We start from the raw sequence: 22,712 nt of genomic DNA, 5'->3' as shown, positions 1-22,712 counted from the left end.
TTAAAGCACGCGCCTACTCAGTTTGCACTGGCAGTTGCCGAAATCCTGAAGGCTCCTTCGAGGAGTGTCCCCAGGGGTGCCCCACTTCAGGTGCATATGCGCCCCCTTTGATCAGATGTTTTTGATAGCAGAGCTTGTTTTGGCTTGCGCATGTGCTCAAGCAGTGCTACTCAAAGTGGTGGTCCGCGGACTGGCACCGGTCTGCGAGCTATCGGCTGCCGGTCTGCGCGCAAGTTGGTGGTAAAAAAAAAAAATGCCGGTCCCCCACATCAGATAGCTTGAGAAGCACTGCTCTAGAGCTCCTTGTGCCCCATACTGAGGATAGAGCAAGCTGTGTGGATGAACTGCCCTATATTTGCTCAGCTTTTAAGAGCAGTTCTCGGCGGTGGGGGGTGAACAGGAGATTAAATTTAGGCTCTTTATGATGGAGTGCCCCCTTGACCATCCTCTGGCCCAGGCCCAGATACCCCTTAAATTTAGGCTCTTTATGATGGAGTGCTCCCTTGACCATCCTCTGGCCCAGGCCCAGATACCCCTTTCCATTGACCTCCGAGGGACCACAGTGCTGTGTCAATCTCCATACCCCACTTGTCTGGATGTTTATGGATTAAGATAAGGCTCCCAAGAAGAGAGGAGCTCCAGATCTCCTCACAGACAGCCTGTTCCAAAGAAGCCGCAAAAATCTATTTGTTCTGGAGACCTCATGTCCCAGTATCGCTGAGGCTACAGGCTTCTCCGGTACTGAGAGCTCATCAAAGACCTTGAGCTCCTCCAGGACCCAAGGTACCAAGCATACCTCAGTACCAAAGACGTCCTCAATACTTTCCAAGCATGGCCCCATCAGCAGACACTCTAAACATTGCGTCAAGGAAGTCTGCACCATTTACAGATATTTCGGTAATACCTCCAGTGCCTAAACAGGTGCCTCAAACTGCAGCACTGGTATCTGCAAAGTCTTCAACACTTTTGGTACTGGCACCATCTATTAGGTATTGCTGAAACAAACACCATCCTACTGCCGACATAGGTCATAGCAGAGCTTCATCCAGTCTCACTGCAGATTCACCATGATGGTTTGGTTGAGGTCCGGACCATCTTTACCTCATGAATCCTTAGTTGCACCACTCTGCCCACCTCCCACCTTTCAGTCAGGATCCTGACAAGGGCATTTGGGACCAAGGGTAAGAGCTGGGTCAAATCTGAGCCTGAGAGTAGTAGAGGAGTTTGAGGTCAAGTTCCTGGCCAGGGTCAATACCAAGGATCAAAGTGCAAGTCAGGTTTCAGGGTTGGGGTCAGGAGGTGAGGTCCAAATCAAGCCGAAGTCAAAACTTCCCTTCAAGAGCAGGGAACAGGAATGGTCAGGGCAGCTATAGGAGATCCACACTGTTGCTTGGACACTTCCTGGAATGCCCCATGGGCTTATATGAGATGGGGAGCCAATCCGAAGCCATGAGGCTGTTGCCTGTCAGACCCCTGGAGGCAGGACTTCCATGGTCTCTGTCCGCAGCAGGTAGTCAGTAGAGGAGCACAGGCTGGTTATAGCTGCTATTAGATGGCAACATAGAGGTGTCCACTGCCTGGCACTTTTAAGGGCTTGGGTCCTAGACCTGTTGGGCAGTACACATTTGGAAACTGATGTTTTTGACCTGTGTGGGAGCAAATTACCTCTGAGCATTGGGAGTGGGAGGTTATAATATCTAGTCACTCTATCCATTTCACCGCCATTCTCCCTTCTCAGGGACTCCTCTCACAAATGGTTGCTGAGACAGGAAGTCACATCTCTCCTGGGCACGGGACCAAGAACCAGTTCCAGCCCAGTAGAGGGGGAAGAGATTCTATTCCAAGTATGTTCTGGTCCCAATAAAGAAAGGGGATGGAGACCAGTATTCAATATCCAGACTCCAAAACACCTTTGTGGAAATGTAGAAGTTCAGAATGGTGACTTTTTCAGGTAGAATTCTACCATTAGATTCCTGGCGTTGGTTCACAGCCCTTGACACATACTTCCACATTGTTGTTCACCTCTCTCATAAGAGGTTTCTTTGACTCTGCCAGAGTCACTTCCAGTATTGAGTGCTTCCCTTCAGCCTTTCCTGTGCCCCAAGGGTATTCACAAAAGTTCAGGCAGTAGTAGTCACTCACCTTCGTTGGCTGGGAATAATGGTCTTCCCTTACATCGATGATTGGCTGTCCAAGGGCTGGTCGTGTGACAAAGCTCTCTCTGCAGTACAGACAGCTATGTGCCTGTTCCACAGGATAGGACTTCAACTCAATATTGAAAAATCTACTTTGACTCCCATGTCAACAGATAGACGTCACAGGAGCTTCTCTGGATGCCGTAACATCCAGAACTAAAAAGAAAAAGGAGTACTTGTGGCACCTTAGAGACTAACAAATTTATTAGAGCATAAGCTTTCGTGAGCTACAGCTCACCACGAAAGCTTATGCTCTAATAAATTTGTTAGTCTCTAAGGTGCCACAAGTACTCCTTTTTCTTTTTGCGAATACAGACGAACACAGCTGCTACTCTGAAACCTGTCATCCAGAACTAACTTACCTACCTGCAAACTGGTTTACAACACTAACAAACCTCGTATCCAAGGTTTAAATAAGCTCCCAGACAATGGCAAGAAATTTTCTTCAGCTGCTAGGTCATTTGGCTGCTTCTACTTTCATAACACAACCCACCAGGTTACAGTTCTGCTGCTTCCAGGGCTGGCTCAGGACCGTCTATATTTTGAATAAACACAGTCTAGACAAACTGATGTATGTCCCTTGTTGGGTACCAGGCTCGCTCAATTGGTGGAAGGACCTGTCCAAAGTTTGTGCAGGAGTTCCTTTCACCCAATCACCTTTTAAAAATACTATAATGTCAGATGTGTCCCTCATGAGATGGACACACACCATTCAGGGCCAATGGTCTGCCCAATAGTCTCTTCTGCATATCAGTTTCCTGGAATTAAGAGCAGTCAAAAAATTTGTATCCACTTCCTCGCTTAATCAAATTCCAAGCTGTCAAAGTCCTGACAGACAATGTAGCCTGCGTGTTCTACATAAATTGTCAAGGAGGGTGTGAGTTCCCTTTCTCTTTGTGCCAAAGCAATAAAGCTATGGAACTGGCGTATAGCCAATCACATCCTCATCGCAGCCTCATCTTTCTAAACATCATGGCTGATGATCTGAGCAGGCACTTCTTTCAAGATTACAAGTGGAAGTTGTCCCCTTGATGGTTCTTCGGGATAGAGGTTTCTGGCTTGACAGGTACAAGAAGTCCTACTAAACAACAGAAAGATTTCTACTAGAAATACTTACCTTCAAAAATGGAAGAGATTTCACCATTGGTATATTTAGAGAGTTTTTACCTGTTTGTTTGCTGTTCTGGATTACCTGTTGGATTTAAAGAAGTCCAGGTCTTTCTGTGAATGCCGTCGGAGTTCATTTGGCAGATGTCAGTCTTTCATTCTCCTGTGGAGGAATTCTCAGTGTTTGCCCACCCCACAACAGCAAGATTCATTAAGGGATTGGTTAACCTTTTCCTGAAGATTAGAGAACCTGCTCCTGTACGGGACTGGAACGTGGTCCTGAGTTTTCTCATGAAACTTGCCTTTGAACCACTAGCTGAGTGTTCTATACTACACTTATGAAAGAAAGCATTCTTGGTGGCCATCGCTTCTGCCCAGAGAGTCAGAAATTAGGGGCATTAATGGTTGATCCTTCTATGACCAAATGCATCCCTGTATTCACACCCTATACTTCATGGTAATAATCTTTGTACAAAATATGCCTTATGAAGTATCATTTGAAAATTAATAGCTCACTGGTCGATAACAACTTGGTGAAATGTATGTAACAACTTTATATTTGAAGTATGAATTCCCCCTGAATGATGATGGTGACACATGTTCAAACCTAGCCCTAATTAGGCAGGACTGTTTAAGCAGGTCTTAAACGAAGGAATGTTTGTTTATCTTGGTTTACATAAAAGTTGTAAACTGGGTCCTCAGATAGTGAGAGGGGAATGACAGGACACAAGAAAAATCTGCATTTCAGCAAACAGAGGTGAGATGAAACAGCTTTGCAATAGGGTTACCAACTTTCTAATTGCACAAAACACCAACCAAACACCCTTGCCCTGTCCCTGCCCCTTCTCTGCCCCCCTGGCCGACCCTATGTCTTGGAGCCACAGGGATATGTCGCCATTTCTGGGAGCTGCATGGAGCCAGGTAGGGAGCCTGACAGCCCTGCCAACCAGACTTTTAATGGCCTGGTCAGTAGTACTGACCAGAGCCGCCAGGGTCTCTTTTTTTTTATTGGATGTTCTGGTCGAAAATTGGACACCTGGCAACCCTAACCTGCAACCTTTTTCACCACCAGACACTATGTTGCCTTTTTGGGGGGAAAATCCAGGCCTGGGAGTGTGTTGAGGTCACCTTGCAAGCAATAACCATGGCTGCTGGAAGCCAGAGCATAGCTGGTGTTTGCTGACAGGCTGCTGGGGTCAGAGTTGCTGGACCAGGGCTGTGGCTACACCCAGACACTCAGGGTGTGACCTGCATGCCCTTTGGCTGTTTGTGAGAAGCCCAGGTTGGGAGCTACAGCAGCAAAGCATTGTGAGGTACCCTAGGTTGCCAGGCAGGGTGACATAGCCCCTCACTAGCCTGTACTGCCCATATTAACCAGGTTATCCACCTTCCTATTTCACCTCCCAAAGCGAGACCTGATCAGGGAGGAAGCTGTGCTCCATCCAGGGGACGTTAGAAGAGCAATGTGCTTCTATCTGGACAGAACCAAACTGTTTAGAATCTGTTTCGTTAGTGGACTGATCCAGAGAATCTGTGACTTCCATCCAGGGACTTTCAAAGTAGGTATCTGGGTATATTCTCTCTTGTTACAAACCTGCGAAAGTTCAGTCCACTCTGCAGGATCCCAGTCTATCTCCATGGCCCTGTTTAAAAACCTACCAGTTGCCCAGATTGCAGCCTAGCAAATTCCCGTATCAGTTCACACTTTCCCCAAACATTATGCCCTTGTACATGCCTCCAGGTCAGGTGCTCTTGTTGGCATGGCAGTCTTTTCATCTCTCTTTGATGTGGCTTCAAATCTCCGTTCTCCTTCAAGGGAGACCACTTGAGAGACACCTGAAGTGAGCCACTTATAGGGACGGTACTTGAAGAAGGTGAGGTAACTTAGCTTGTACAGTAAGTGGAGTTCTTCGAGATGGGTGCCCCTATGGGTGCTCTCCTTCCCCTCTGCTTTGAAATCTTGCCTCTCAGTACTTTATAGCAGAGAAGGAAATGAGGATGGTTCACCTATGCAGCTCTATATCTTCGGTGTGGGGCATGAGCAACTCTAGAGTGCTTGTGCAGGCTGCACGGACACTGCCACCAAAAAAAGATACAAGGGGTGCATGTTCACATGGAGCATTGCATCCATAGGACACGCTTCTTGAAGAACTCCAGTTACTGTACAAGGTAAATAACCTCTCCTTTCTACTTCTTTGAAAATGTGTCCTTGAAAGAAAAGTATTTTCAGTAGCTGGGGCGGGGGGCGGCTCACTTTCCCTGGAAATATCTAATTTTAATAAGCCTTAGACTACAAGACTAAAGGAAAATATAACGTGACTGAATCCATCATGCCTTCCTTACTTATTTTTTCACTTGCAGGGTGGTATATTGTTGTGTTAAATTATCAGGATGATGAACACACAAATATCCTCATCACCACCAAAGAGGTGTATTATAAATCGAGTTTTATAGTAACCAATTCATTTTTAGTCACCTATTTTAGAGTATAATTATTTCCCTTGAAATTTGTATCAACCATCAATAGAGAGTGGTAATGAGTTACCCAGAAAGGGCTTGTATCATTGTGCTGGATCATTATTTTTGGATATCTCAGCTCATATGTATTATTATTGGCTTGTTTTCAGTAGTGCTCCGTGCTTGCTGCAGTCCTAGAAGACAAGACAAGACAGACAAAGATGACATCTAAATAATCAAATCAGGTGGTGAACAGCCATGTCACAGTATATTGGTGGTAACTTAAATATTTAGTTGTTTTCTTTAATATATTTTACACCCCCCTACCAAAAAAAAATCATCATCTTAAGCACCTCCACTATCTCGCCCCCCCCAGTCAGCCATAAAGGGTAGGTCTATGCTGCACATTTACCTGGTAATTGGCACGCGGGTCTGAGCCACCCAGGTTAGCCTAGTCTGAGTATGCGCATCCCCGCTGCAAAGCCCTACCCACGTTACTGCGTCTTCCTTGTTTCTGCACTTGACCATGTGTGTCTTGCTGCATGTCCCGTGGCCCTGTGCGCTGAGATGCTCTGAGATTCTTTCCTCATCGGTCATGGGAGAACTTGTCTGTGCCTTGGGGTGGGGAATGGCTGAAGAATTTCTGGGAAGGCCAATGGACTCGAGTGAATTTACTTTGCAGCCTCGCTGAAGAGTGGGCCAGTTCTAGCCCCAGCTAAAACTTAGCTTGGGCTTTAACACAGCCCTCCTGCTGTGCAAGCAAGCACTGTTCCAAAGTGCAAAAGGGGAATGCCTGAGTGTGTGGACTGTAGGGGTTGGGCTAAAAACACATGTAGGAACTTGGGCTAAGAGTGCAGTCTAGACATACCCTTAATTTCCTGTGGGTGTCGTGGTAGAAGTGGGTCTGCATGAAGGATTTGGAGGCAGGTAGGGCAGTGGCTTTGCAGATGGGCTCAGGCCATTCCATGCATAGGAGGCAGCCGGGGAAAAAAGCATGAAGAAACTCCTGGGGGAAGCAGACAAACAAAGTTGCCATCAGGGAGGCTGGCGTAATTAGTGGAGCAGAGGAGATGGAGGGGATCATGCGAAAAGGAACAAGGGCAGATAAATAGGGAGGAGCAGAGTTACACAGGGCCTAACATCAAGGACAAGAAGCTTGATGCAGTGGGAGGAAGAGGAGCCAGTGGAGGGATTCAAAGAGGGGGAAGACCAAGTCTAATATTTCAGGGAGTTGCTGGTATAAGGTGATGAGTTAGTCCTGGGCTAGGCTCCAGCCAATCCACAAGCCAGGAACTGGTCTTGTGACTCCCAGACTAGGTATACAAGCTTCACCAGAGGAACAGCAGCTGAGTCTGTGCAACGTCACTCTGGGGCTCAGAACTCCCAGAGTGAGGGCGGGAGGGATAGCTCAGTGGTTTGAGCATTGCCCTGCTAAACCCAGGGTTGTGAGTTCAATCCTGGAGGGGGCCATTTAGGGATATGGGGCAAAAATTGGTTGGATGATTTAAATGGGGATTGCCTGGTTTGAGCAGGGGGTTGGACTAGATGACCTCCTGAGGTCCCTTCCAACCCGGATAGTCTATGATTCTAACTCCCCAACCCCTAGCCTGCTGCAGCCTTGGTCTTGCTCTGGTCCTGTTCCTAGCCTAGTCCTACTCCAGCCCTGCTGCTGCTCTAACTCCGCCTCGGATGCCTGATTCGGGCTCCTACCACTAGGTCTGTGTGCTCTAGCTCCAACCGCTAGGCCTGACCATCCCAGTCACTGTTTCTGACAGCTTGGCTGTGGAAGTTAAAACGATGCCTCAAGGAGACCCTGAATCCAACCTGTCACTAATGAAATTAGCTTCCGGGCTGAATGTGTAGAGGATGTGATGTTCCCATCATGAATATTTCACATAACACTGAGCACCTCTGCTGTGCAAAATTCCAGGGCCAAGCTGACACGGCCATTGAGCTACTCTTCAACTTCAGAACACTCAAGTAGTTGGTTTCACACATTGTGCATGGTCTAAGAATAAACAGAAGGCAGCAGATTTCAATGAGAGAGAGAGAGCACTTAATTGTCTTGAGCACATGTTCCCTCAATTCTCAATAAAGAAATATTCTGTCTTCATTCTGTTTTTCTTCCTTCTGCCTTTTTATTAGGAAAGAGGACTGCTGCATCTTTAATGCACTACTTTATAACCTTTTATGTAGAAAGATTAACAAAAAGGAACCACACTTAATTTAAAATGACAACTTAGGTTTGCTTCTGGATCCTTTTTTGGCAGATGTTCTCTTAGTAAATTATATTTGACAACCTGAAATAAATTCTAACCAAGATTTATGCCTGCATTTGCTCTCAGGGCTTCGGTTCATCAGCTTGTATGGTTAAAAAGCTATGAAAAGTAACAACTAATTTTAAAAATTGATTTTTAGGCAGTGGAATACTGGTGCTACCACTTCATCTAAGGGAAATCAGGTTTCTGAATGCATGGCTGCAGTTTTGCAATTGATGATAGTTAGTTACAGACATTTGCATAAAAAAAAAGAAAACGGAACGTTACAGAAGACTAAGAAATGGCTCATAACGATAAATCTTCTGTTACGACCTAACCAAAAAGAAGGGTTTAAAAACATACCAAGGACGTGCCATCTTTGAAAGTTTTCCCAAAGGAGAAGTCAATGTTAGTCAAGATTGCCAGAATTTACTTTAGCTATTACTGTGGATGAATAATTATGTTCAATTCAGCCAGTGATATGGGTTCACAGCAGGTTAATTGGTAATAATGGGTTTCATTCCAAACAGTGAGAAATGATATTTCAACAAAAAAAAGTTCTCTCCCTGAGAGCTGAAGATGTCCTTGCTTTCAGTGCTACCCATTCATAATATCACGTGCAGCATGTCTGTGTTCTTGTTTCTATGGCACTCTGTTGCCCTCACTTGCTCATGGGGATTGAAGGAAGGTATAGCAACCTGCTGATGCATCTGAGTTTGTGCAGCCTTATCCTGTTTTTATTAATCAAGAAATGGCCTTCCAGGGCCTCGGACAGTGATGTTATCCAAGGGGAATGCAGTGACCTTGTTAATATCAACAAAGCAGGAAGCTCCTGGTCTTAGTTATATCAGCATCAACCTGGAGTAAGTCATTTGAAATCAATTACACTGGCATTACTTGGACTGGGGGCAGCAATTGTCTATTGGGGGAGGGTGTCTGTGTCTGGTGCCTAGCACAGTGGGGCCTCTAGGCACTACCACAATACAAATGATAAATCATGAGAAACCCAGAATAAATCCATTGAAGTGAATAGCGGTATTGCAGGTTGGTACTGGTGTAACTGAGGTCAGAATCTGCCCTTCCCTGAGTGTAATATCTTCCCCTCAAGCATGGTTAATTTATGGTACTATGTGCAGTTCCAAGAATTAGTCAAGTAAATGTCTGGGTTAAGAGGAATCTACATGTGTGAAATTCACCTGGTGCAGAGGGCCAGCAAAGGGCCTATGCACCAGATATATCCCATGCCATTCCGATTTGTGTTGCATCGGCCCTTTTCACAAGGGTGAATCTCATCCCATGGGAACCCATCAGCTTTCTCTTTCTATTAACATTCCAGTCACTGTTTACCTATTACTGCCTTGATGATTTCTGCATTTGGCGATACTGGTGACTCTGTTAGGAGCTATCTAGACTAGAATGTGTAAATCTGGAGGTGTTTTTAAAAAACAATTAGTTTAGTCTTTTCATTATTTCTCTTCCCAACTCCCCCTCCCCCTCCCCCACCCCCCTGGTATATGCAGGGCCAGAAGCAGCTAAATTCAGCTGTAACTGGCAGATTTTATAGGCCAGTCAGTCAACATGACGAAAAGGTGGAAATATGTTATAAGAACATTGTCAAGGTTGACTGGACCAATATTTCATCCTTCACCCTAATAGCATTTTTTTTTAAATATCCTGGAGATTGAAGGGCTGCCATAATGTAAAGATCCCCACTCCTTATACTGACAACCCAACCCCAGCAATCCCCTGGCTGGGGGCGGGGTAGAGAGATGGTTAATGCATACAGACTAAGGTTGGGCTATCCCTGTGAATTACATTCTCCAGACCTGGCAAAGGGTTGACATTGACAAGACTTCTTGCATGTGAACACCCCGTTTGCCATAAATCCAGTGCCTTTGGTTGGTTTGTTTGGTGACTTGCCCAGATCAAGAGCTGGGGTGTTCTGTCCATCTGCCTGTCAGACATATCTCTCCTTACAGAACACTAGTTTTTTCATAAGCAGGGGGATGAAGATGCAAATGTTAAAGCTTACCATATGTAGCAAGAATAAGAGCGAAAAGCATGGATACACTGCTTTTGTTTTTTGACTAGTTCACCTGGATAAAAATTGGTCACATGATAGAAAAAATAGTAAGGGCTGGTTAATGCTTGAAAATTCAATCAAACCAGCTACGTCGCTCAGAGGTGAAAAATCCCCTGAGCGATGTAGTTAAGCTGACCGATGTCCCTATGTAGACAGTGCGAGAAGAATTCTTTCATCAAATTCGCTACCGCTTCTCGGGGAGATGGATTTATTACAGCGACAGCAGACACCCCGCCCCCCCGGGGCAGTGTAGTGTCTATACTGAAGTGCTGCGGGGGTGTTTAAATGTAGACATAGCTTAGGTGTTAACCTCTGCTAAAATATATATGTGTACAGCATCTGGCGCAGCGGGACCCCAATCTGGGTGCTGTTGTAATACAAGTAGTAAATAACAATACATCATCCAGTCCAATTCACTTGGGCCCGTGCAGGATTCTTCTCTACATGACATTTTCTAATGCTCTGTCCAGTGATTGTGTGTCTACCTTTTCTCTTTGGGAGGCTGCCCCACCCTCCCACCTGATAGATTTCACAATCAGGAAGTTCTCTCTGATATTCAGTCTAAATTTTCCCTTTCTTAATTTCTTCTTATTCTTCCTAGTTATAACTCCTTGTGCCATCCTGTGCAATTCCTCTCCCTCCTGGGTGTTTATAGCTTTCAGACATGAGTAGGCAGTTATCAGCTCTAAGCAGAGGTAGGATGCATTGAAGGGAACATAGGAATAACTCACATTGATGCCTTTATCTGCCATAGATAATGTTGGAAGACTGGCCAACATGGCTGCCTGTCTCCCCCAAGGGTTGTCTACCAGTTCCACCAGCGTCTCCTCCTAGAGAGTCCTACCCAACAGCTACCCTGCCCTCTCCTACTAGCAAGAGGAGCCAGAAAGCATCCCAAACATTGCTTACCTACGGGAGTGTGCACTGTAGTCCATGGACACACAGAGAGCTTGGTTCTCCTCAGACCTACCTCAGTGGAGATCAGGAGGAACTCTACTGAAATCAAAGGTGCTGAGCTGCTGTGTCAAGAGCAGATTGAGGCCCAATGACTTCAGTGCATTATGGTTTTGGTGCAGAAATCTTTGTGCTGGAGTCACCATGGGTCAAATCCTAGGCTATTGCATGAATCTCTAAATACATAGGGGAGGCCAGATCCCCACTAGTGTTGTAAATCAAAGCTCTATCAAAGTCATTTTACATCAGCTGGGGATTTGGGTGTTTTGTCTACTGCATAGTCTCAGATCCACAACCATGTACCAATTATCCATGTCCATCATCCCTCACTGCTCTTTGCTGTGGGGGTGGCCTGCCTTGCATGACCTCTCTATGCCTTGTTTCTTTATTCTTCCTCCCATGTACAGGAGCGTCCTAGAGCTGAAATTCTGCATTTAGGGCCTTCTGCAGGTGCAGAGGAGAGATAGGATGAGGCCCCATGTCCTTGATGACTTCAGTATATTAGAACAACAATCCAAAAGAGTAATAAACCAAACACTGAATGTGTTGGCTAAAATTAACCTTCTGCTTCAGGCATTATGCCTCTCGGGAACCATATTTTATCCTCTGGAAATATTTCAATGCTTCTGTCCCCTGAGCCTGTCGCTAGTGTAATTGCATAATATACGCACCGGGCAAACACGAGGTGAATGCTGTGCTATGATGGAGGGTTTGCATACACAAACCAGGACATTCAAAGTTAAGCCAGGGCCTGATTCTGATCTCCCTCTCACCTGTGTGAACTCTGCATCCATCTGTGGAGTTATTCTGGTCTAAAACGGATGTAAAGCGAGAGCAGAAACAGACTAACTGTTATTGTTGGGCACACACACCCAGTGCATATCTCTCAAAGCAGTCACCTGGGGTCAAATCCTCAGCTGGTGTAAATCAGCATAGTTCTATTGAAGTCGGTTCCCAGGCAGTTTATCTGTGCCCTTAAGCTATGGATCAGGCAATCCTGTGATGCTTTAATTTAGGGCTAGGTCTGATCCTCTTAAAAGCCTATTTAAAAATCACAGGCACCTCTGCTTGTGGAAAAAATTATTTAACAATATGTCGTGTTCCCCCTTCCCCCAAAATGTGTTGAGTGTTCAAAGGCCGTCTTGCAGTGTTAGCTACGGTATGGAGATGGAGGGATTCGGAGGAGGAGGACAGGAATGAACAGAGTCCTGGAAATTCTATATTGAAAACATTGGGATTGTTTGCCTTCAGAGAGGAGACAAATAAGAGAGGCCATGATAAAGATAGACTAAATGAGCGGTCTAGAGAATGTAGATCAGGAACTTCTATTCACCTTATCCCCATAACACGAGCAAAGATCATAAAGTGAAAATGAAAGGTGGTAAATACACTGATAAGATGAAATATATTTGTCACACAATGCACAGTCAGTCTGTGGAATTCACTGCCACCCATTACTGGTGAGGCCAAGAGCTTTGCAGGGTTCAAAAAAGGATTGGAAGCTTATTTGGATAATAAGACTATCCAATGTTATAATAGTAGGGGTTGAAAAAGAACCTTGAGTTTTGGATGGGATATAAATAGTCATACTTCTGGGCATCAGCCAACCTCTAGCTAATAGTGGTCAGGAAGAAACTTTATTTATGGGTAGTTTATTAGGAACCATCTTTTTTGTTTTTGTTCTGTTTGTACAGCTCCTAGCATAACGGGTATGGTCTATGAATAGGGTTTTGCAGCATTGTGGTAATACAAATAATTAATAATAATTAATAATTGCCATCAAATTTTCTTGCATCTACTTCCCAAGCAGCTGATCTGACCGCTGGCTAGTATATTAGAAAGAAGCTTGGTCTAAATGGACCACTGGTCTCATCCAGTGTGGTAGTTCCTTGTTCTTATGTTCCTATAGCTATTTCAATGTAGCGAATGCTCTAATACAGCAACAATAGTTACTGTGCAGTAAGTTTTTTGGCTTATCAGTTGAAGGAGAACTTCTGATTCTCCTGGCCTTGTATCACAGGAATCAGACTCTTGTTATCAGATTCCAAATCTTAAATATATTCTCTTACTCAGGCTCAAGGAGAAGATTTATTAGTGAAAAATCAACTCCTTGATTTTTATTATGCTTAAAGTAGTGGGAATGGTATTGACTGATATCCCGTAATGATATTCACTTCTGTTGTTTATATGTTTTCATGAGTGTAACTCTAGTTAGCCAAAGTTGCACATTTGCCACTGAACCCAGTGGCTCAGAACCAGGAGTGAACAACAAGAGAAAAAAAATCAGGGTTGAACACAGTCATCTTCAGGTGTGTAGGGGTTTTTTCACAGGGGTTCTGATTTAATCTGGATCGATACCAGCATGGCGTAAGTCTCTAGCTGCGTTCCTCCATTTTTTCAGATGCTAGGGCTGCTTGTGTGGCTTGGGTCCAGCAAACATACTTTGGGGAGCGCTTGTTAAAACTTGGTGGAGGGAAAGTGATGTTTAAATTAGGCTGCAGAAAAGCCTTAAGGGTTTACTTTTTGTTGATTGCAAAAACCTACCATTGTTAGTAATTTAGAAGGAATTCGCTTTCCTGCATTCTTTGGAAATGCACATCAACTATCAATATGGAGTAGTCTCTGAGCTTGAGATACCAGCTGGATGTGTGAGAAGAATATTTTCATGCTTCCAAAGCTGTTCATCAGAAAATATTTTCAGGCTTTTAAAAGCTAATCAGTGTGTGGTTGGGGTTTTGTTAGCTTCGTAAGGCTTCTGAAACTTAGGATCAAGATTTCTACTGGTTTTGAATCCCTCAAGTTTTGGGCAACCAATAGGTGGAGACCATTTCGAGAGGCTGATTTTTCCGAGGGGGGTACTCCGTACTTTGAGAACCAGCCCTTTAAAGTGTTTCCCGGTCAGCATAAAACCTCGGGTTCACTTGTGAAAATTTTGGTCTACACACTGGGGTGCCTGGACACTTTGTAGACTCTGCTAGGACAGTACATTACAATTTATATTAAAATATTTGATTGTGTGACTCTTCATTGTTCTATTTTTTTTCTTGCCACTATTCAAACAACTGCAGGTACTTAAAAATAGCACCATCATATACAAAGAGAACATCTGTCAGATTCATATTAGAGATATTGAGTTACCTATCCATAGAATTAGAATTAAATAAATTCATATTGCAGTTGTCATTTTAGTGTCTTGAGAGTTGTATTAGTACATGTTGGACACCTGGAGAAAATGATTTGTGGCATGAGATTTTGACATTTTAGCGTGCACTGTTGTCCGATATTCCCTTATTTTAATGGTCAATTTGGGCAATAAAAGTAATTATTGGTTTTTAAGTATTTTCTCATCTTTTTTGCCAACAGAATCCCTCCTTTTCCCCATATTGTATCTGAACTTTACATCTCTTCTTCCCATTTTAAATTTAAAAAAAAAAGAAAAAGGACTTTAACCTTCCTTTAAGAAATGCGTCAGAAGGGCAGCTCTGTGTTTCCTCCAATTTTCCAGGCTCAGCTGGGAGCTGATTAAGGCTGCCAGCCATGGCTTGTCAGGTTTGTCAGAGACAACTATATAAACTCCTGGTTATTCACTTTGCTGTATATGATTATCTTCCTCTGGTCAGGCATCGACAGGACAGATGCTTGAGGAAGCAGTGAGGCAGTGGCATTAAATGCTCTATCTGTGTCATAGTTAGTCAACTCACACCAGGAAGCATGCATAGATATTCAGGAAAACTTGCTGTCATTCTTCCCTGAGGAGCTGAATGAGAGGAAACGCCACCAAGTCTCTCCTACCCTGGCATTATTTATTTTAGGAGACATGAGCCCAAACCCTTCAGCAACGCTTGTGCAGTATTTGACTTTTTTTCTTTTTTTGGTAGCCTAGAAACTCATGGGAGCAGACATGTGTCTTAACGCTCCCTAGAGAGAGTTTAGAGACATTGTTAGTATCAGTGGACAGGAACACTTGGAGGTAAACATTATCTTGTGCAGTACATTGTGTCCTGAGGGCTGTCTCTCTTGAGAGGTGTGATGAGAATTCTCAATGTGAACTTCTTTCTCTCACTTACTCTGGATTATACCAGAGTATCTCCTAGGACCTCAGTGGAGTTGCTCCTCATTTCTAGCAGCATAAAAGAGAAGGATTTTTTTGGCTCCCTGGCTCTTGCTTTGGTCAGGAACCTGAACTTTGCAGACAGGGCCCATATCTATACTCAGCAAGCTGTAGTGGCGGCTGGGCAAAGGCCCCTACTAAATAAAACGTCTTGGTTTGCAGCATGGAGCACAAAGGAATAGAAACAAATAATGAGCTGAGTGGGAAGCCAGGCAAACGCCGGCCTCTCCTGCCACATTAAGTGTTCCTGTTTTTCTGGAAGTCACAGGGCGAGTTTTGCCACTGACTTCTGTGGGAGTAGGTTGGGTCCCTACTGAGATGTCCTTGACGGCTATTGCTAGAGGAAGAAAGAACAGCAGGGGTATTGAGCCGCTGTGAGTAGCTTTGGGAACTGAGAAGGTGGCTGGGACGTGGCAACCACAGAGGATTTTGTCAAGCAAATAAGCCAGAAGATGTAGATGCCTGAAACCATCCAAGAGCTCTATGCAGCTCTGACACCCCAAGGTTGGGACTGTGGTGTTCTGCCTTTGGATAAATTCGGGGGTGGGGGGTTGCTGGCAAAAACTGATCATGACGGGTAGCAGGTGGATTCCTTGCACAGAGAGGACTGAATCTGTTCACTTCACTACACAAAGACAATGGGCTACTCCTGTAAGGTGGGCAGGGTTCAGCCCCAAGAATGCTGGTGGCCTGTGGTTTGTGATAGGAGAGCCAGTGTGCAGCTCGCACTGTGGCTGGCACTCAGGAAGGTTGCAGTTGATTGCTTTCGGTAGTGCTATGGGGAATTTTAAACCATGCCGATTCACTGGGGCCCTTCAAGTTGGGCTGCTGCGAGATCATTTAGTTAGTTTATGGATTTTAAACATGTTAATTAAGGACTATCCTTGCTCCCGTTAAGTCAATGGCAAGCAAAATGGTCCCTGGAGGTTAATATTGTGTATATAAAAACAGCACATATTATTTCCAGCCAGTATCGGATGTTCGTGGGCAAAGTAGAGGACACCAGGCTAGTGCTGTTAAAGGGATGTTTTCCAGGCTTTAAGCCTAATATTAATGTTTTCTGAAAATACTGTAGCCCCGTCTGAAAACCAATGGGGGCGTTACTTGCCAGCCAGTTCCCCGCACCTTGCTGTCAATCTAACAACAAATCGGCTAGGTTAGTTGGACTCCTGAAGGCAAACCTTCCAGATGGGGCCATTGTCAAGGTGAGGTCAGTTGTTCTGCTTAAAACTTTGGCGGTGCTCTTTTCAAGTTACTGCTGAGATGTTGCACTCCATATTCTTTATGAAAATATGCTTATGATAGGAATATGACATAGCTGAGATGTACTTTATGCAAGATGGCTTGTGAGATATTGGAAAGGTTATGATTTACTGAGTGTGATTATCCAATTTGTATGCCTGTATCCTTTCTGTAGCTGAAGTTAGGAATATTAACTATGTATCTGTATTTCAAATATGTTACTTTGGGTGAGACCCCAACAGAAAAGCCAGACTGGGCTTATGGGCCATTAGCAGAGACAATGGATGGGAAAAGAGCTTAGTCTTCCTGTGGATGCTGGAGACAGCCTACTTGCAATGGCTGCCACAGCCCTGCAGAGATGGGTCTGAGTCACCTAGTGCTGGACACCCCTAGTCCCCTTTTGGAATGCAGTGGTTTTCCACTAGAAGACAAAGGGGATTCCCACCTTACACAAGAGCTATATAAGGTAGGAGAGTGACATCATCAGGGTTCTCCTCTGCCGCCCCACCCGAAGAGACACTGAAAAAGACCTGGAAGCAAGAACTGAACTGTGGGGAGAAAGGCTGAACCCAACCTGGAAGGGTGTCTAGCTTGTGCGTAAAAATATTTGAGGTCTCAAGAGGGAGACCAGTGCAGCTGTCTTTCAAGACTTTCTGTAATCTGCCTGCAACAATATTGAGGGTGAGACATACTGTTGTAACCCAATTTCTTTAGTGAAACTTGAAGTGAGCTGTAGCTCACGAAAGCTTATGCTCTAATAAATTTGTTAGTCTCTAAGGTGCCACAAGTACTGCTTTTCTTTTTGATTGTTTGGTTTCATTTGTTTAGTAATCTGCTTTGTTCCATCTATCTCTTATATTCACTTAAAATCCACCTTTGGTAGTTAATAAACTTATTTCCTGTTTATAATAAAACCCAGTTTATGCAATGTCTGACTGGGTGAGGGGAAGGCGGGGCAAGAAGTGTGCACATCTCTCTCCTCATTGAGGAAGAAAGTGGATTTTTATGAGATTGCGCTGTGCAGAATTTTCTATACAGCGCAAAACGGTATTATTTTGGGTTTATTGCCCTAAAAGGAGTATGCATGTGAATACTGGGGGAGTCTTCTCACACACAGCTGATCTCAGTCTGTGTCTGCAGCAGGGTGTGGTCCTACCAGAGTGTGTGTGCGCGCGCTGCAAGAGGCCAGAGAGCTTAATTCAGCAAAGCAGGGAGAGGGAACCCAGGCCTATAGAGCAGGGGAGGCTCAGTGAAATCCCAGTACATCAGGTGGCATCCCAGAAGGGGTGGGGGGGTGACCAACCCGTCACAACTGCCTTTGAGTCATTAAATTATACTTTATTTCTATATCTTTCTATGTTTCCAATATATGGGTATATATGTGTGTGCATGTTGTGACAAAGTTCCTGCTCTACCTTGGTGGTCTTGTGCTTATTGGCGGATTTGCTCGCCTGGGAGCTTCATGGCAGCCCTGAGCATGACCATTTTCTGAACCCACAGTCCAGGTCGACGACTCCTATGTCTGACCAGGAGTTGGGAGGATTTGGGGGGAACCCGGGCCTGCCCTCTACTCCGGGTTCCAGCCCAGGGCCCTGTGGAATGCAGCTGTCTAGAGAGCCTCCTGGAACAGCTGTGCGACAGCTACAACTCCCTGGGCTACTTCCCCATGGCCTCCTCCCAACACCTTCTTTATCCTCCCCATAGGACCTTCCTCCTGGTGTCTGATGATGCTTGACTCCTCAGTCCTCCAACAGTCCACATTCTCACTCTCAGCTCCTAGTGCCTCTTGTTCCCAGCTCCTCACACGCACACCACAAACTGAAGTGAGCTCCTTTTTAAACCCAGGTGCCCAGATTAGCCTGCCTTAATTGATTCTAGCAGCTTCTTGATTGGCTGCAGGTGTTCTAATCAGCCTGTCTGTCTTAATTGTCTCCAGAAGGTTCCTGATTGTTCTGGAACCATCCCTGTTACCTTACCCAGGGAAAAGGGACCTACTTAGCATGGGGCTTATATATCTGCTATATAGGAGATAGTAATTCTATTACTCTCCTATAGCCATCCTGCCCGACCCTGTCACATATCCCCCCCCTGCTCAACACTATGGGGTTGGGCAATTTGAGACGTTAGGCAGTGTACTCGTGACAAGCCATCTGCTTTGCCATGGTGGCTTCCAGCCTGGTGTTGTATGGTGAATTGGAAAGCCATCTGGTCACCCTTGCATTCTTCTCTTTATTTCGCTGTATCCACTGGAGGGGTGCATGGTCGGTCACAAGGGTAAACCATCATCCCAGAAGGTAATAACGTAGTGTTTCCATGGCCCATTTCACAGCTAGGCACTCTTTCAACCATGGCATACTTCTGCTCTCTTGGGAGGAGTTTCCTGCTGAGGTGTAGAGAATTGGGTGTTCTTCATCTCTGACCATCTGCGATAGGACAGCTCCCAATCCTATTTCAGATGCATCTGGTTGTAAAATGAATTCTTTGTAGAAGTCTGGGCTATAAGCACGGGGTTACTGCAGAGGGCTGTCCATAGATCCATGAATGCTTTCTCTGCAGCATCTGTCCACTTCACCATGTCTGGACCCTGGGCTTTTATCAGGTCTGTCAGGGGACTCACTCTGGTAGCAAATAAATCATCGGTAGTACCCCACCACACCCAGGAATGCCCGGACTTGCTTTTTCTGATTCGGCCGGGGCCAATTTTGGATAGCCTCTAGTTTGTTTTACCACCTCCTTCTGGTTTGGTGTCAGATCAGTGGATATCCTTTAGTTTGTTTAGTTGGGGCTTGACCATGCCCCGTCCTACAATGTAGCCAAGCTATTTAGCCTCATCTAGCCCTATAGCACACTTGGCTGGGTTGATTGTGAGGCCAGCATGTCCAGAACTGCTTCCACCTTTCCTAAGTGGGTTTCCCAGTTGGGGGTGTGAAATATCACATCATCCAGGTATGCCACTGTAGGAGCTTGTCCATAAGACGCTGGAAAGTGGCAGGTGCCCCATGCAGTCCAAAAGGAAGAACAGGATATTGAAACAGACCCTCTGGTGTAGAGAGTGCTGTTTTTTCTTTCGCATCTTTGGCAAGGGGAATCTGCCAGTATCCCTTTGTTAAATCAAGGGTGGTCAAAAATCGGGCATTGTCCAGGCGGTCAACTAACTCATCAATATGGGGTATGCTTCGAATTTGGATATTGTCATTCAGCCGGTGAAAGTCATTACAAAACCTAGTGGTGCCATCGGGTTTGTGCACCAACACAATCGGGCTTGACCACTGACTGTGGGACTCTTCGATGACTCCCAGCTCCAACATCCTTTTTATCTCTGCCTTGATCTCCTCCCTTTTTGCTGCTGGGACCTGATAGGCCTTAAAGTTACCTTTGCCCCAGGGTCTATGATAATGTGGTGATATGCTTCGGTGGTTTGGTTGAAAACTCGTCTTGGTATCGGTTGATCATCTCAGTTACCTTCTTCTTCTGGTTTGGTGTCAGATCGGTGGATATCCTGATCTGTTCCTGCTATATTTCCCTGGATCGGGGTCTCTTGGGCCACTACACATGCCTCTCATTGGTGCCAAGGCTTTAAGAGGTTAATGTGATAAATTTGTTCTTGTTTCCAGCGTCCTGGCTGCCACACCTTGTAGGCTACTTCTCCCATGGGTTCAACCACCTCATAGGTCCCCGCCATTGGGCCAAAGCTTGCTTCTGCGTGGGTACCAACACCATCACCCGATCCCTGGTTGGAACTGTCGGACTTCTGCCTGGCGATTTGTAATGGGTTCGCTGTGGCCTCCTGCACCTTTTCCAGATGTTCCCGTACAATAAGGGTGACCCGGGCTTTCGTTCTCACATCTGCAACAAATGGTCAATTATATTTCTCCCCTCATTGGGTTCCTCTCCCAGATTTCTTTTGCGATATCTAGTATGCCACGGGGGTGGCGTTCCATATAGTAATTCAAAGGGGGAAAACCCAGTGAGGCCTGAGGTACCTCCTGGATTGCAAACATAAGGTAGGGAAGTAGGGTGTCCCAATCCTTCCATCCCAACTTAACCACTTTCCTTATCATTGCCTTGAGGGTTCGGTTAACCTTTCTACCAGCCCATCGGTCTGCGGATGATAGACTGAAGTTCTCAGGGTATGTATATGGAGCAGCGTACAGAGGTTCTTCACTAGCTTTGGACATAAATGGGTTACCTTGATCTGTTAATATCTCCTTTGGTAGCCCCACTCGGGCAAAGAGCCCCACCAACTTTTTAGCTATCGTTTTAGAGGCCGCATTCCGCAGGGGGACGGCTTCTCAGTAGTGAGTAGCATAATCCAGAACGACAAGTATATATTGGTGGCTCCGGGCTGTCTTCTCCAGGAGTCCCACTAGATCCATGGCTATTCGCTCGAAGGGGACCTCTATGATGGGAAGGGGTACTAACGGTGCCCTCAAGTGGGGACGGGGACTGTCCAGCTGACACTCCGGGCAGGACGCACAGTACCTCCGCGCTTCATGTAATATGGGCCAGAAGAATTGTCGCAGGACCCGTGCCAGAGTCTTCTCTACCCCCAAATGCCCCCCAAAAAGATGACTATGGGCCAGACTTAATACAGCATTTTGGTGTTTTTGAGGTACTAGGATCTGCTGTACCTTCTGCCCCTGTACTGGTGCAACCCGGTATAAGAGATTCTTCTTTACTATAAGTAGGGTCCTGGTCCCTGGGTCCATGGGGACCCCATCTATTTCGGTCACCTCCTTCCTAATGTTGTCGTACCTTGGGTCTTCAGCCTGGTCCCGTCCAAAATTTCCTCTCCCGGGGCTAATCTGCCCAAGATCTAGGAGGCCAGTCTCTGTTGCCTCTACTGGTTCAGAGGCATTAGGGTGTGGGTCAGACTTGGGTGCTTCTCCCTCCTAGGTGGCCTTCTTTTCAGCTGCTCGGGTCCGCCTACCTATGAGAGCGACCCTCTGGCTTTGGGCCAGTATTCGGGTTCCCAAGGCCTTAGCTGCCCTTCTTTCCCTTTTCGTCTTTCTACGCTGTTTGGGAGTGGAGAACAAATCTGGGGATATTTCAGAGAAGGTTGGGGATTGACAGTCTACTGTGGTTGCCTCCCTACTTTCAGGGCTTCCCCCTTTCTCCAATTCCCCTACCGGGAGTAAGTCTCCAAACCCTGGGAAGTCCCTATGAGCACTGGGTATGGGAGTTTGGGGATTACACCTGCTGCTACCTCAATAGTGTTCCCCTGAATCTCGATATTTACTAGGATGGTGGGGTAATAACGAACTGTCCCATGGACACATGTTATCCCCGTATGCTTAGCCCACAGCAGCTGACTACGCTTCACGAGCTTCCCTAACCCAAGCGTGATAGTACTCCTTGGATCAACCAGTGCTGTGGTCTCTACCCCATTTAGGTTCACTGGTCTAGTGTACATATGTGGGGTTAGTGAGACCCCCACAAGGTGGATTAGGGAGCATGGGTCTGCCCAGTTCCCCAGGTTACACTGCATAGACTCCTTGGCATAGGGACACTGTGCAGCAATGTGTCCCCACTCCTCGCAGGCTTAACATCTGTATGGAACCCTAGGCGTTCCCTGGTCTCTTGGTTTGGGTAGTCTAACATCACGATCCTCTTCCCCTTCAGTGCTCCGACTTTTTTGTGGCTTCTGGTGGGCCTTCAGCCCCTGTCTTTTTCCACCTGGGCTCTCCTGGTGGCCCAGTCACCCGAGCTCTAGGGCTTGGTGCTTCTTCCTTAACTGGTTGGGTCAGCTCCCTCGCCATCCTTCATCTTTCTACCAGTGTGACAACCTCGTCGTAGGTGGAGGGTTCGTTCTGGCTTACCCAGGTGCGAAGGTCTGGCGGTAGTCCTCTCATGTACCGGTTGATGACCAGAACCTCTAGTATCTCCTCCAGACTCCGGGACTCGGTTCGTAACCACTTTCGTGCGAGATGGATGAGGTCATATAATTGGGACCGTGGGGTTTTGTTTTACTAGTACTTCCACTCATGATATCGCTGGGCCTGCACTGCAGTAGTTACCCCAGATCTGGCCAGGATCTTTGCTTTCAGCTGGGGACAGTCTGCTGCAGCCTCTTCAGGCAAATCATAGTAGGTCTTCTGGGCCTCCCCACACAGGAATGGAGCGAGGATGCCAGATCACTGTTCTTGGGAGCCAAGCCTCCCACAGGGCTGTCCTCTCAAAGGCCAAGAGGTATGCCTCTACATCATCCTCCCGCATCATTTTCTGCAGCCAGTTGCTGGCCCGCATTATCTGCATCCCATCATGGCCGCGGTTCAGCTCTGTAAGGGCCTTAACCTGGTTTACCA

General features: G+C 46.0%; 1 protein-coding gene across 1 annotated transcript in view; it reads left to right on the top strand.

The window, feature by feature from the left end:
* The window catches only part of MEGF11 (multiple EGF like domains 11), a 384,734-nt gene that overhangs the window by 61,058 nt on the left and 300,964 nt on the right, over window positions 1–22,712 (top strand). The window lies entirely within an intron of this gene.

This window comes from Dermochelys coriacea, chromosome 10, assembly GCF_009764565.3.
Source record: "Dermochelys coriacea isolate rDerCor1 chromosome 10, rDerCor1.pri.v4, whole genome shotgun sequence".
Taxonomy (NCBI): domain Eukaryota; kingdom Metazoa; phylum Chordata; order Testudines; family Dermochelyidae; genus Dermochelys; species Dermochelys coriacea.
This window is presented reverse-complemented; position numbering and strand designations above follow the sequence as displayed.